General features: G+C 47.3%; 24 non-coding genes and 2 pseudogenes across 24 annotated transcripts in view; all 26 read right to left on the bottom strand.

Annotated features, from left to right (window-relative positions):
• LOC146240341 (5S ribosomal RNA) overlaps nucleotides 1-74 on the bottom strand; it is a 119-nt gene extending 45 nt beyond the window's left edge. The window contains exon 1 of the ribosomal RNA XR_014738984.1: nucleotides 1-74. This exon is cut by the window's left edge and continues 45 nt beyond it. This is a non-coding gene — a ribosomal RNA (5S ribosomal RNA).
• A 172-nt stretch (nucleotides 75-246) lies between these two features.
• LOC146240340 (5S ribosomal RNA) lies at nucleotides 247-365 on the bottom strand. The gene has a single exon (XR_014738982.1). It is a non-coding gene; the product is annotated as a 5S ribosomal RNA (ribosomal RNA).
• Nucleotides 366-541: 176 nt separating this feature from the next.
• On the bottom strand, nucleotides 542-660 carry LOC146240339 (5S ribosomal RNA). The gene has a single exon (XR_014738981.1). It is a non-coding gene; the product is annotated as a 5S ribosomal RNA (ribosomal RNA).
• Nucleotides 661-832: 172 nt separating this feature from the next.
• LOC146240338 (5S ribosomal RNA) lies at nucleotides 833-951 on the bottom strand. The gene has a single exon (XR_014738980.1). It is a non-coding gene; the product is annotated as a 5S ribosomal RNA (ribosomal RNA).
• A 180-nt stretch (nucleotides 952-1,131) lies between these two features.
• LOC146240337 (5S ribosomal RNA) lies at nucleotides 1,132-1,250 on the bottom strand. The gene has a single exon (XR_014736134.1). It is a non-coding gene; the product is annotated as a 5S ribosomal RNA (ribosomal RNA).
• A 172-nt stretch (nucleotides 1,251-1,422) lies between these two features.
• On the bottom strand, nucleotides 1,423-1,541 carry LOC146240336 (5S ribosomal RNA; annotated as a pseudogene).
• Nucleotides 1,542-1,713: 172 nt separating this feature from the next.
• LOC146240335 (5S ribosomal RNA) lies at nucleotides 1,714-1,832 on the bottom strand. The gene has a single exon (XR_014738979.1). It is a non-coding gene; the product is annotated as a 5S ribosomal RNA (ribosomal RNA).
• A 186-nt stretch (nucleotides 1,833-2,018) lies between these two features.
• On the bottom strand, nucleotides 2,019-2,137 carry LOC146240334 (5S ribosomal RNA; annotated as a pseudogene).
• A 172-nt stretch (nucleotides 2,138-2,309) lies between these two features.
• Nucleotides 2,310-2,428, bottom strand: LOC146240333 (5S ribosomal RNA). The gene has a single exon (XR_014738977.1). It is a non-coding gene; the product is annotated as a 5S ribosomal RNA (ribosomal RNA).
• A 186-nt stretch (nucleotides 2,429-2,614) lies between these two features.
• LOC146240332 (5S ribosomal RNA) lies at nucleotides 2,615-2,733 on the bottom strand. Its single transcript, XR_014738976.1, has one exon. It is a non-coding gene; the product is annotated as a 5S ribosomal RNA (ribosomal RNA).
• Nucleotides 2,734-2,913: 180 nt separating this feature from the next.
• Nucleotides 2,914-3,032, bottom strand: LOC146240331 (5S ribosomal RNA). Its single transcript, XR_014736132.1, has one exon. It is a non-coding gene; the product is annotated as a 5S ribosomal RNA (ribosomal RNA).
• A 172-nt stretch (nucleotides 3,033-3,204) lies between these two features.
• Nucleotides 3,205-3,323, bottom strand: LOC146240330 (5S ribosomal RNA). Its single transcript, XR_014736131.1, has one exon. It is a non-coding gene; the product is annotated as a 5S ribosomal RNA (ribosomal RNA).
• A 174-nt stretch (nucleotides 3,324-3,497) lies between these two features.
• LOC146240329 (5S ribosomal RNA) lies at nucleotides 3,498-3,616 on the bottom strand. The gene has a single exon (XR_014736130.1). It is a non-coding gene; the product is annotated as a 5S ribosomal RNA (ribosomal RNA).
• Nucleotides 3,617-3,802: 186 nt separating this feature from the next.
• LOC146240328 (5S ribosomal RNA) lies at nucleotides 3,803-3,921 on the bottom strand. Its single transcript, XR_014736129.1, has one exon. It is a non-coding gene; the product is annotated as a 5S ribosomal RNA (ribosomal RNA).
• Nucleotides 3,922-4,105: 184 nt separating this feature from the next.
• On the bottom strand, nucleotides 4,106-4,224 carry LOC146240327 (5S ribosomal RNA). The gene has a single exon (XR_014736734.1). It is a non-coding gene; the product is annotated as a 5S ribosomal RNA (ribosomal RNA).
• A 164-nt stretch (nucleotides 4,225-4,388) lies between these two features.
• LOC146240326 (5S ribosomal RNA) lies at nucleotides 4,389-4,507 on the bottom strand. The gene has a single exon (XR_014736128.1). It is a non-coding gene; the product is annotated as a 5S ribosomal RNA (ribosomal RNA).
• Nucleotides 4,508-4,679: 172 nt separating this feature from the next.
• On the bottom strand, nucleotides 4,680-4,798 carry LOC146240325 (5S ribosomal RNA). The gene has a single exon (XR_014736126.1). It is a non-coding gene; the product is annotated as a 5S ribosomal RNA (ribosomal RNA).
• A 182-nt stretch (nucleotides 4,799-4,980) lies between these two features.
• Nucleotides 4,981-5,099, bottom strand: LOC146240324 (5S ribosomal RNA). The gene has a single exon (XR_014736125.1). It is a non-coding gene; the product is annotated as a 5S ribosomal RNA (ribosomal RNA).
• Nucleotides 5,100-5,285: 186 nt separating this feature from the next.
• LOC146240323 (5S ribosomal RNA) lies at nucleotides 5,286-5,404 on the bottom strand. The gene has a single exon (XR_014736720.1). It is a non-coding gene; the product is annotated as a 5S ribosomal RNA (ribosomal RNA).
• Nucleotides 5,405-5,568: 164 nt separating this feature from the next.
• On the bottom strand, nucleotides 5,569-5,687 carry LOC146240322 (5S ribosomal RNA). The gene has a single exon (XR_014736124.1). It is a non-coding gene; the product is annotated as a 5S ribosomal RNA (ribosomal RNA).
• Nucleotides 5,688-5,861: 174 nt separating this feature from the next.
• On the bottom strand, nucleotides 5,862-5,980 carry LOC146240321 (5S ribosomal RNA). Its single transcript, XR_014736123.1, has one exon. It is a non-coding gene; the product is annotated as a 5S ribosomal RNA (ribosomal RNA).
• Nucleotides 5,981-6,166: 186 nt separating this feature from the next.
• On the bottom strand, nucleotides 6,167-6,285 carry LOC146240320 (5S ribosomal RNA). Its single transcript, XR_014734850.1, has one exon. It is a non-coding gene; the product is annotated as a 5S ribosomal RNA (ribosomal RNA).
• A 178-nt stretch (nucleotides 6,286-6,463) lies between these two features.
• On the bottom strand, nucleotides 6,464-6,582 carry LOC146240319 (5S ribosomal RNA). Its single transcript, XR_014736708.1, has one exon. It is a non-coding gene; the product is annotated as a 5S ribosomal RNA (ribosomal RNA).
• A 174-nt stretch (nucleotides 6,583-6,756) lies between these two features.
• On the bottom strand, nucleotides 6,757-6,875 carry LOC146240318 (5S ribosomal RNA). The gene has a single exon (XR_014736122.1). It is a non-coding gene; the product is annotated as a 5S ribosomal RNA (ribosomal RNA).
• A 184-nt stretch (nucleotides 6,876-7,059) lies between these two features.
• On the bottom strand, nucleotides 7,060-7,178 carry LOC146240317 (5S ribosomal RNA). The gene has a single exon (XR_014736120.1). It is a non-coding gene; the product is annotated as a 5S ribosomal RNA (ribosomal RNA).
• A 174-nt stretch (nucleotides 7,179-7,352) lies between these two features.
• LOC146240316 (5S ribosomal RNA) lies at nucleotides 7,353-7,471 on the bottom strand. The gene has a single exon (XR_014738975.1). It is a non-coding gene; the product is annotated as a 5S ribosomal RNA (ribosomal RNA).
• Nucleotides 7,472-7,500: the final 29 nt, after the last annotated feature.

Raw genomic sequence — 7,500 nt, 5'->3', positions numbered from 1 at the left:
TAACCAGGCCCGACCCTGCTTAGCTTCCGAGATCAGACGTGATCGGGCGTTGCCAGGCTGGTATGGCCGTACGAAATAAGTTGACAACCATAGGCTACTTATCCATATACAGATTTAGCAATTGACAATGCAAGGTGGTCTCTCTCTCTCTCTCTCGTGTCAAAATGAAAACAGCTTCCAGCCCCTTTCATGAAGGACTACTTGTGCATATTGCAAGATGTCAGTTTCTAAGTGAATGAGCAAAAGAGCATACAGCACCTGGTATTCCCAGGCGGTCTCCCATCCAAGTACTAACCAGGCCCGACCCTGCTTAGCTTCCGAGATCAGACGTGATCGGGCGTTGCCAGGCTGGTATGGCCGTACGAAATAAGTTGACAACCATAGGCTACTTATCCATATACAGATTTAGCAATTGACAATGCAAGGTAGTCTCTCTCTCTCTCTCTCTCTCGTGTCAAAATGAAAACAGCTTCCAGCCCCTTTCATGAAGGACTACTTGTGCATATTGCAAGATGTCAGTTTCTAAGTGAATGAGCAAAAGAGCATACAGCACCTGGTATTCCCAGGCGGTCTCCCATCCAAGTACTAACCAGGCCCGACCCTGCTTAGCTTCCGAGATCAGACGTGATCGGGCGTTGCCAGGCTGGTATGGCCGTACGAAGTAAGTTGACAACCATAGGCTACTTATCCATATACAGATTTAGCAATTGACAATGCAAGGTGGTCTCTCTCTCTCTCTCTCGTGTCAAAATGAAAACAGCTTCCAGCCCCTTTCATGAAGGACTACTTGTGCATATTGCAAGATGTCAGTTTCTAAGTGAATGAGCAAAAGAGCATACAGCACCTGGTATTCCCAGGCGGTCTCCCATCCAAGTACTAACCAGGCCCGACCCTGCTTAGCTTCCGAGATCAGACGTGATCGGGCGTTGCCAGGCTGGTATGGCCGTACGAAATAAGTTGACAACCATAGGCTACTTATCCATATACAGATTTAGCAATTGACAATGCAAGGTGGTCTCTCTCTCTCTCTCTCTCTCTCTCGTGTCAAAATGAAAACAGCTTCCAGCCCCTTTCATGAAGGACTACTTGTGCATATTGCAAGATGTCAGTTTCTAAGTGAATGAGCAAAAGAGCATACAGCACCTGGTATTCCCAGGCGGTCTCCCATCCAAGTACTAACCAGGCCCGACCCTGCTTAGCTTCCGAGATCAGACGAGATCGGGCGTTGCCAGGCTGGTATGGCCGTACGAAATAAGTTGACAACCATAGGCTACTTATCCATATACAGATTTAGCAATTGACAATGCAAGGTAGTCTCTCTCTCTCTCTCTCGTGTCAAAATGAAAACAGCTTCCAGCCCCTTTCATGAAGGACTACTTGTGCATATTGCAAGATGTCAGTTTCTAAGTGAATGAGCAAAAGAGCATACAGCACCTGGTATTCCCAGGCGGTCTCCCATCCAAGTACTAACCAGGCCCGACCCTGCTTAGCTTCCGAGATCAGACGCGATCGGCCGTTGCCAGGCTGGTATGGCCGTACGAAATAAGTTGACAACCATAGGCTACTTATCCATATACAGATTTAGCAATTGACAATGCAAGGTGGTCTCTCTCTCTCTCTCTCGTGTCAAAATGAAAACAGCTTCCAGCCCCTTTCATGAAGGACTACTTGTGCATATTGCAAGATGTCAGTTTCTAAGTGAATGAGCAAAAGAGCATACAGCACCTGGTATTCCCAGGCGGTCTCCCATCCAAGTACTAACCAGGCCCGACCCTGCTTAGCTTCCGAGATCAGACGTGATCGGGCGTTGCCAGGCTGGTATGGCCGTACGAAATAAGTTGACAACCATAGGCTACTTATCCATATACAGATTTAGCAATTGACAATGCAAGGTGGTCTCTCTCTCTCTCTCTCTCTCTCTCTCTCTCGTGTCAAAATGAAAACAGCTTCCAGCCCCTTTCATGAAGGACTACTTGTGCATATTGCAAGATGTCAGTTTCTAAGTGAATGAGCAAAAGAGCATACAGCACCTGGTATTCCCAGGCGGTCTCCCATCCAAGTACTAACCAGGCCCGACCCTGCTTAGCTTCCGAGATCAGACGTGATCAGGCGTTGCAAGGCTGGTATGGCCGTACGAAATAAGTTGACAACCATAGGCTACTTATCCATATACAGATTTAGCAATTGACAATGCAAGGTGGTCTCTCTCTCTCTCTCTCGTGTCAAAATGAAAACAGCTTCCAGCCCCTTTCATGAAGGACTACTTGTGCATATTGCAAGATGTCAGTTTCTAAGTGAATGAGCAAAAGAGCATACAGCACCTGGTATTCCCAGGCGGTCTCCCATCCAAGTACTAACCAGGCCCGACCCTGCTTAGCTTCCGAGATCAGACGTGATCGGGCGTTGCCAGGCTGGTATGGCCGTACGAAATAAGTTGACAACCATAGGCTACTTATCCATATAAAGATTTAGCAATTGACAATGCAAGGTAGTCTCTCTCTCTCTCTCTCTCTCTCTCTCTCTCGTGTCAAAATGAAAACAGCTTCCAGCCCCTTTCATGAAGGACTACTTGTGCATATTGCAAGATGTCAGTTTCTAAGTGAATGAGCAAAAGAGCATACAGCACCTGGTATTCCCAGGCGGTCTCCCATCCAAGTACTAACCAGGCCCGACCCTGCTTAGCTTCCGAGATCAGACGTGATCGGGCGTTGCCAGGCTGGTATGGCCGTACGAAGTAAGTTGACAACCATAGGCTACTTATCCATATACAGATTTAGCAATTGACAATGCAAGGTGGTCTCTCTCTCTCTCTCTCTCTCTCTCGTGTCAAAATGAAAACAGCTTCCAGCCCCTTTCATGAAGGACTACTTGTGCATATTGCAAGATGTCAGTTTCTAAGTGAATGAGCAAAAGAGCATACAGCACCTGGTATTCCCAGGCGGTCTCCCATCCAAGTACTAACCAGGCCCGACCCTGCTTAGCTTCCGAGATCAGACGAGATCGGGCGTTGCCAGGCTGGTATGGCCGTACGAAATAAGTTGACAACCATAGGCTACTTATCCATATACAGATTTAGCAATTGACAATGCAAGGTAGTCTCTCTCTCTCTCTCTCGTGTCAAAATGAAAACAGCTTCCAGCCCCTTTCATGAAGGACTACTTGTGCATATTGCAAGATGTCAGTTTCTAAGTGAATGAGCAAAAGAGCATACAGCACCTGGTATTCCCAGGCGGTCTCCCATCCAAGTACTAACCAGGCCCGACCCTGCTTAGCTTCCGAGATCAGACGAGATCGGGCGTTGCCAGGCTGGTATGGCCGTACGAAATAAGTTGACAACCATAGGCTACTTATCCATATACAGATTTAGCAATTGACAATGCAAGGTGGTCTCTCTCTCTCTCTCTCTCGTGTCAAAATGAAAACAGCTTCCAGCCCCTTTCATGAAGGACTACTTGTGCATATTGCAAGATTTCAGTTTCTAAGTGAATGAGCAAAAGAGCATACAGCACCTGGTATTCCCAGGCGGTCTCCCATCCAAGTACTAACCAGGCCCGACCCTGCTTAGCTTCCGAGATCAGACGAGATCGGGCGTTGCCAGGCTGGTATGGCCGTACGAAATAAGTTGACAACCATAGGCTACTTATCCATATACAGATTTAGCAATTGACAATGCAAGGTAGTCTCTCTCTCTCTCTCTCTCTCTCTCTCTCTCGTGTCAAAATGAAAACAGCTTCCAGCCCCTTTCATGAAGGACTACTTGTGCATATTGCAAGATGTCAGTTTCTAAGTGAATGAGCAAAAGAGCATACAGCACCTGGTATTCCCAGGCGGTCTCCCATCCAAGTACTAACCAGGCCCGACCCTGCTTAGCTTCCGAGATCAGACGAGATCGGGCGTTGCCAGGCTGGTATGGCCGTACGAAATAAGTTGACAACCATAGGCTACTTATCCATATACAGATTTAGCAATTGACAATGCAAGGTAGTCTCTCTCTCTCTCTCTCTCTCTCTCTCTCGTGTCAAAATGAAAACAGCTTCCAGCCCCTTTCATGGAGGACTACTTGTGCATATTGCAAGATTTCAGTTTCTAAGTGAATGAGCAAAAGAGCATACAGCACCTGGTATTCCCAGGCGGTCTCCCATCCAAGTACTAACCAGGCCCAACCCTGCTTAGCTTCCGAGATCAGACGAGATCGGGCGTTGCCAGGCTGGTATGGCCGTACGAAATAAGTTGACAACCATAGGCTACTTATCCATATACAGATTTAGCAATTGACAATGCAAGGTGGTCTCTCTCTCTCCCTCTCGTGTCAAAATGAAAACAGCTTCCAGCCCCTTTCATGAAGGACTACTTGTGCATATTGCAAGATTTCAATTTCTAAGTGAATGAGCATACAGCACCTGGTATTCCCAGGCGGTCTCCCATCCAAGTACTAACCAGGCCCGACCCTGCTTAGCTTCCGAGATCAGACGAGATCGGGCGTTGCCAGGCTGGTATGGCCGTACGAAATAAGTTGACAACCATAGGCTACTTATCCATATACAGATTTAGCAATTGACAATGCAAGGTGGTCTCTCTCTCTCTCTCTCGTGTCAAAATGAAAACAGCTTCCAGCCCCTTTCATGAAGGACTACTTGTGCATATTGCAAGATTTCAGTTTCTAAGTGAATGAGCAAAAGAGCATACAGCACCTGGTATTCCCAGGCGGTCTCCCATCCAAGTACTAACCAGGCCCGACCCTGCTTAGCTTCCGAGATCAGACGAGATCGGGCGTTGCCAGGCTGGTATGGCCGTACGAAATAAGTTGACAACCATAGGCTACTTATCCATATACAGATTTAGCAATTGACAATGCAAGGTAGTCTCTCTCTCTCTCTCTCTCTCTCTCTCGTGTCAAAATGAAAACAGCTTCCAGCCCCTTTCATGAAGGACTACTTGTGCATATTGCAAGATGTCAGTTTCTAAGTGAATGAGCAAAAGAGCATACAGCACCTGGTATTCCCAGGCGGTCTCCCATCCAAGTACTAACCAGGCCCGACCCTGCTTAGCTTCCGAGATCAGACGAGATCGGGCGTTGCCAGGCTGGTATGGCCGTACGAAATAAGTTGACAACCATAGGCTACTTATCCATATACAGATTTAGCAATTGACAATGCAAGGTAGTCTCTCTCTCTCTCTCTCTCTCTCTCTCTCTCGTGTCAAAATGAAAACAGCTTCCAGCCCCTTTCATGGAGGACTACTTGTGCATATTGCAAGATTTCAGTTTCTAAGTGAATGAGCAAAAGAGCATACAGCACCTGGTATTCCCAGGCGGTCTCCCATCCAAGTACTAACCAGGCCCAACCCTGCTTAGCTTCCGAGATCAGACGAGATCGGGCGTTGCCAGGCTGGTATGGCCGTACGAAATAAGTTGACAACCATAGGCTACTTATCCATATACAGATTTAGCAATTGACAATGCAAGGTGGTCTCTCTCTCTCCCTCTCGTGTCAAAATGAAAACAGCTTCCAGCCCCTTTCATGAAGGACTACTTGTGCATATTGCAAGATTTCAATTTCTAAGTGAATGAGCATACAGCACCTGGTATTCCCAGGCGGTCTCCCATCCAAGTACTAACCAGGCCCGACCCTGCTTAGCTTCCGAGATCAGACGAGATCGGGCGTTGCCAGGCTGGTATGGCCGTACGAAATAAGTTGACAACCATAGGCTACTTATCCATATACAGATTTAGCAATTGACAATGCAAGGTGGTCTCTCTCTCTCTCTCTCTCGTGTCAAAATGAAAACAGCTTCCAGCCCCTTTCATGAAGGACTACTTGTGCATATCGCAAGATTTCAGTTTCTAAGTGAATGAGCAAAAGAGCATACAGCACCTGGTATTCCCAGGCGGTCTCCCATCCAAGTACTAACCAGGCCCGACCCTGCTTAGCTTCCGAGATCAGACGAGATCGGGCGTTGCCAGGCTGGTATGGCCGTACGAAATAAGTTGACAACCATAGGCTACTTATCCATATACAGATTTAGCAATTGACAATGCAAGGTGGTCTCTCTCTCTCTCTCTCTCTCTCTCTCTCTCGTGTCAAAATGAAAACAGCTTCCAGCCCCTTTCATGAAGGACTACTTGTGCATATTGCAAGATGTCAGTTTCTAAGTGAATGAGCAAAAGAGCATACAGCACCTGGTATTCCCAGGCGGTCTCCCATCCAAGTACTAACCAGGCCCGACCCTGCTTAGCTTCCGAGATCAGACGAGATCGGGCGTTGCCAGGCTGGTATGGCCGTACCAAATAAGTTGACAACCATAGGCTACTTATCCATATACAGATTTAGCAATTGACAATGCAAGGTAGTCTCTCTCTCTCTCTCTCTCTCTCGTGTCAAAATGAAAACAGCTTCCAGCCCCTTTCATGAAGGACTACTTGTGCATATTGCAAGATGTCAGTTTCTAAGTGAATGAGCAAAAGAGCATACAGCACCTGGTATTCCCAGGCGGTCTCCCATCCAAGTACTAACCAGGCCCAACCCTGCTTAGCTTCCGAGATCAGACGAGATCGGGCGTTGCCAGGCTGGTATGGCCGTACGAAATAAGTTGACAACCATAGGCTACTTATCCATATACAGATTTAGCAATTGACAATGCAAGGTGGTCTCTCTCTCTCTCTCTCTCGTGTCAAAATGAAAACAGCTTCCAGCCCCTTTCATGAAGGACTACTTGTGCATATTGCAAGATTTCAGTTTCTAAGTGAATGAGCAAAAGAGCATACAGCACCTGGTATTCCCAGGCGGTCTCCCATCCAAGTACTAACCAGGCCCGACCCTGCTTAGCTTCCGAGATCAGACGAGATCGGGCGTTGCCAGGCTGGTATGGCCGTACGAAATAAGTTGACAACCATAGGCTACTTATCCATATACAGATTTAGCAATTGACAATGCAAGGTAGTCTCTCTCTCTCTCTCTCTCTCTCTCTCTCGTGTCAAAATGAAAACAGCTTCCAGCCCCTTTCATGAAGGACTACTTGTGCATATTGCAAGATGTCAGTTTCTAAGTGAATGAGCAAAAGAGCATACAGCACCTGGTATTCCCAGGCGGTCTCCCATCCAAGTACTAACCAGGCCCGACCCTGCTTAGCTTCCGAGATCAGACGAGATCGGGCGTTGCCAGGCTGGTATGGCCGTACGAAATAAGTTGACAACCATAGGCTACTTATCCATATACAGATTTAGCAATTGACAATGCAAGGTAGTCTCTCTCTCTCTCTCTCTCGTGTCAAAATGAAAACAGCTTCCAGCCCCTTTCATGAAGGACTACTTGTGCATATTGCAAGATGTCAGTTTCTAAGTGAATGAGCAAAAGAGCATACAGCACCTGGTATTCCCAGGCGGTCTCCCATCCAAGTACTAACCAGGCCCGACCCTGCTTAGCTTCCGAGATCAGACGTGATCGGGCGTTGCCAGGCTGGTATGGCCGTACGAAATAAGTTGACAACCATAGGCTACTTATC

Source organism: Hypomesus nipponensis, chromosome 20 (assembly GCF_054491055.1).
Source record: "Hypomesus nipponensis isolate SF chromosome 20, ASM5449105v1, whole genome shotgun sequence".
NCBI classification, from domain to species: Eukaryota; Metazoa; Chordata; class Actinopteri; order Osmeriformes; family Osmeridae; genus Hypomesus; species Hypomesus nipponensis.
This window is presented reverse-complemented; position numbering and strand designations above follow the sequence as displayed.